This window comes from Schistocerca americana, chromosome 3 (genome assembly GCF_021461395.2).
Source record: "Schistocerca americana isolate TAMUIC-IGC-003095 chromosome 3, iqSchAmer2.1, whole genome shotgun sequence".
NCBI classification, from domain to species: domain Eukaryota; kingdom Metazoa; phylum Arthropoda; class Insecta; order Orthoptera; family Acrididae; genus Schistocerca; species Schistocerca americana.
In genome coordinates, this window is record NC_060121.1 from 248,632,623 (window position 1) to 248,637,492 (window position 4,870).

Below are 4,870 nucleotides of genomic sequence, written 5' to 3' on the forward strand. Positions count from 1 at the left end.
GATCGCGAAATGCGGACTCTCAGTCCTCCAAATGCGCCAATTTTGCTTATTGATGATCCCATCCAAATGAAAGTGGGCTTCGTCGCCAAGCCAAACAGTACAGAGCGTATTTATTCCCATCATGCCCCGCCGCTAATTGTGCAGTTTGAACGTCCTAACGTAAACCGTTCAAAAGTTATGACTATTTTATTTCATATAGTTCAATAACTGTTACCCCAGGGGCACTACGAATGTAGTGTGTCGACAGTAAGTTCGGAATGTGGGTCTCACTGGGAGCGTGCATGGGATAAATCCGTGCAGTCGCAGTATCCTCTGCGCCCTCGGTGGCTCAGATGGATAGAGCTTCTGCCGTGTAAGCAGAAGACCCCGGGTTTGAATCCCGGCCGGGGCACACATTTTTCAACTGTCCCCGTTGATGTATATAAACGACTGTCGACAGCTTAGGGTCTTGATTTATTTATCGTTTCATTCTAAGGGTATTAGTCGCTATACTCCCCACGGTGGCACTTCCACTGTTTTTCTATTCCAGCCCTGCAAAGTGGCTGACCTGTATAAACACACTGCGAAACGGTTTTGTGTTGCGCACATTGCAAAGAGGTAGAATATATATAGAGGTTGTGGCACGTTATTTAGATTACCTTACGCTGACACGATGTGCTATTAGCCACCACATTTTTGGAACTCAATTTGTGGTTGTTCAGAAGGCAAGATAGTGCGTGACCGTTTAAGGTAAATCGTAGCCCAATTTCTTTTTCGAAATCATGCCTAACATCTGAGTGGCTAGTACCTGCATGTATGGGAGGAATAAGGCTAATAATTGTAATTTCGTAATTTCCGTACGCCGCACAGTCTCTTGTACTACACCTTGTTCTTTTGGCTTCCAAAAACATGGTACAGATTTGTTGAGTTTTCTTCAGTGTGATCGCGTTGTTGCCTCTCTATGATATTACGTCGCTTTGGTATACGGAGTGAATATGTTCTTTCAAAATGGAAATGGAATCTTATTTTGGAACTTATTGTGGCGCTATAAATGTGAAAACGTGTTTCATATAGTGGGAGAGAATTAAACGCGTATCCTTTTTTTAGACAGTGTCTTATGAGAAACAGAGGGAGATGGAAACTACTCCATTTCTTCAAAGCTAATTGAGTAGCCTTTACTGAGAGATCTGTATATGAAGCCAAAACCAGGAAAGATTTTGGACAAGGATGTTCATTGTTACCAATGACGTTTAGTTGTGCGTAGAAAACTGAATGAAGGAAATAAAGGGCTGTTATTATGTGTTAAGGACAGAAAATTAGTACAATCTGAATCATTGTTGATGCGGCAGTAATAGCCGAAGGTGAACTGAGATTGGGTTTTGTGGTAAATGTAATGGAATATGTGCAACCTGTAGGTTAAGAAGTGGACGGAAATAAGAAGGAAGTGCCACAGATATAGATGCTGGAGGACTGGTAAACAGAATCTTGAAGAGAGATGCAGATTTTGATGCCTGAGAAGCAGAACATATAAAACAGAGTAGATACACGTAAGACACAGAAGCAAGCACAAGGTTAAAAATGCTTTTATATGAATCAATAGCCGGAAATGCCCAAGAGTGTAAAAATCTTATCTTATTTTGGATGTTTAAAATGAATTTTAAATCTGTAGATAAATTCTTGAAGCGAAAAACAGTCAGCCAAAAGAGCAGCAAGCACGCGGATATACACGTATTCGGTCCCTTTCGAGCTTAAACACACCAGCTTCCAATTCATTCCTCACCTTAAAGGATTTTCAGTAATGCAATTACGACTCGGGTCATGTGAATCGTATATTTATATCACATTACACTAAGATTTTATTGTTTTATGTTTACATTAGACGGAGGAGCACTATGTAGTTCAACTACATTTTCCTATGCGTATTTGAAAAATTACCATCTCATTTAAAGAGTGGGAAATATGGTAGTAATGGCATTGAAAATAGCAACTTTTCGGTTTATATCCCGTCATTCTTTTGTTACTATAGCCTAGCCACTTGGAGCGCTAGCATCGCAGCGACAGTCAGCAGGTCAACTTTTGCCTGATAGTTCCGCTACTGTTTGTCGTAGACTAAAATAAAATAAGCACAATGGTTTTAAGCCCCTGTGTAATCCTGAAGTAATGATACAGATTTTTATATATAGATCTTATTTGGAAGGGAAATTACTCAAAATATATATTTAAGCGATTGACTAGCAGCACACTTCCACAATCATGTATACCTGTCTCATTTGTCTCATACAAATGCAGCCGTACAGTCACCTAAATTTTCCCTACGATTTTAACTCTTTTATTACTCTGTAACTCGATATTCTTGAACACTAAGATACTAACTAGGAGGGCTATTCAGAAGGTAGGGAACGTTTTGGCATAAAAAAAGTACAAGAAGTACATTTTATTATATACATCTGAAAGAGCGACTGACATACTACTTTTCCACACAGTCACCAAACACATTGAGGCACTTATCATAGCGGTAGACATGTTTCGAAAGACCTTCGTCGTAAAATTCTGCCGCCTGAGACGTCAGCCAGTGAGTCACGCCCGCCTGGAGATCTGTGTCGTCATCATAGGGTCGTGTGCAAACCAGTCCTTCATCTTCGGAAACAAGTGGAAGTCGCTTGGTGCAAGATCGGGGCTGTAGGGCGGATGAGGGAAAATTTCCCATTTGAATGAATTAAGGAGTTCTTTTGTGCGGTATGCCTTGTGAGGTCGTCCATTGTCGTGCAAAAACAAAATTTGGGACGTCAGCTTTCCTCGGCGTTTGTTTTGAACTGCTCTTTTAAGGCTGTGCAAAGTTCGACAATACCAGACAGAAATTATGGCTACTCCACTTTCGAGAAAATTAATAAGAAGCACACCTTGCCTATCCCAAAACACTGTCGCCATCAACTTCCTTGCTGTCAAGGTTTGTAAACAGTTTCTTGGTTTTTGGGGGAAACTTGTGTGGCCCTATTCCATGGACTGTAATTCTGTCTCGAAATTGACGTGTTTCACCCGAGTCTCGTCACCGGTTACAATTCGATCCAGTAATGAATCACCATGTTTGTGGTAGGTCTCCATAAATGTCAATGTTGCCTCCATTCGCTGTTCTTCAAGGTGCTCTGTAAGCAATTTGGGCACCCACGGTGCACAAAATTTGTGGTAGCCTAGTTTTTGAGTGACAGTTTCAAACAGCAAAGTCCGCGAAACTTGTGGAAAAGAAAGCGAAAGCCCTGTTATTGTGAAGCGACGGTTTTCACGAATCATCAACTTTAGCGACAAGATCGTCAGTCGCAGTGCTCGGGCGTCCACTATTCCCTTCATCATGAACATTGGTTCGACCAGTTTTAAACCGAATGCACCATTTCCGGACGGAACATTAACTGATTACGTTGTTTCCGTACACTTCGCACAGTTCACGATAAATTTCTATGGGTTTTAGGTTTTTTTGCCAACAAAAACCGTATCACAGACCGCACCAAACAACTGACGGGATTTTCAGTTGCAGTGCAAATCCGAATATCGAAAAAACCAGACGCGCGGAGACGTTCCGCTGTCAGGGATGATTGCCGACTGAGCTGCCGAGCACGCACATAACCAAAATATACGCGATCGGCGCGCGCCTAGCGGTGTCAGAAGGAAACGTTCGCTACTTTCTGAATAGCCCTCGTATAATTAAATATTTGTGATATTTACCTACAAAATTAAGTTCTCTGCTTTTAGATCTGCGTTAGTATCAAAAATTATTAACTATTAATGTTCGTAATTGGTAATTGTGTAAAATTTGGGTGACTAACTGTGATATTAAAATTTAATTTTTACTGCAAAATGTAAACCAATAGCGTAATAGTGAAGTCACCTACAAAATAACAATATGTTGTTGGTGACATGTGAGCCCTACAGGCATGGAGGTATCATAAGCAGAGAAGGCGCTGTAGACTTACTCTGTAGGTTGCTTTGAAGCCGTCGCCGTATGTTAGAAGTCCCAAAAAATTATCAGGCTACTGTTTACGATAGTTTCTTGTGCTTCACTTCGGTAGTACGCACACAATAGTTGTTTTAAACAGAAAATGTTACAGTGGTTTGATGAATGACACAGCACTAGAAAGGCGTTTTCTGACGTTTATTTGGTCTTAAATACGTATTTGGATCCACTAATACGACGCAGCAACAATGTTTTTGTATATGTTTCGAATATGAAAAAGCTGCTTTCGTAACCCAGTATTTTTATTAGTACGGACTGACGAAACATTTTCGATATATGTTTTCTGCCAGAAAATTCTGTGAACATATTTTGTTACGTTTGATCGGTATTCCAATATTTCCTTCTCGCAGCGTCCACACAGAGAGCTTTTTGGAATGGCCAGATCGGAAATCAAAAGTCAAATGACAGAAACAAATATTTGATCAGGTAAACATCCGCAGCTGAAGAACATATTTAATGAACAAAAATCCACTTCAGTTGTCAGTTTCCGCTCTTTCGTGGCTATCTACGTCGGTTCCCCATCTCTATGGTTCCTACGCCAGTCGCTTTCACCGGCCCGGATAGCTGGTTTCTTAGTTGTCTGCACTGTATAATCATTTCCGTCTGATGCTGTCCAGGCGTGCACTGTGGTTACTGATCCTATGCACGAGTTCAGCTGCTTTTTATTCACATTATAACTGAGTTTTTTTCTATTCGTCACCCTCCCCAAAATTAGAGCTTTTCTTCCAGTCCACTGCGCTTGTTGGATCCCCCATGACTGACTGGCCCCTCTCCCACACAAATGTGAGTACACAAAAATTTACAACTGCACCTTTTATCTTAGTATGTCAACCCTATAGTACTTGTACATTAATAGCCTCTTGTTCGCGGTTGGTGGCACCTAAA

At 41.0% G+C, this 4,870-nt stretch overlaps 1 non-coding gene across 1 annotated transcript; it reads left to right on the forward strand.

The window, feature by feature from the left end:
- The first annotated feature begins 316 nt into the window (after positions 1 to 316).
- On the forward strand, positions 317 to 391 carry Trnat-ugu. The gene has a single exon. It is a non-coding gene; the product is annotated as a tRNA-Thr (tRNA).
- The last annotated feature ends 4,479 nt before the right edge of the window (positions 392 to 4,870 follow it).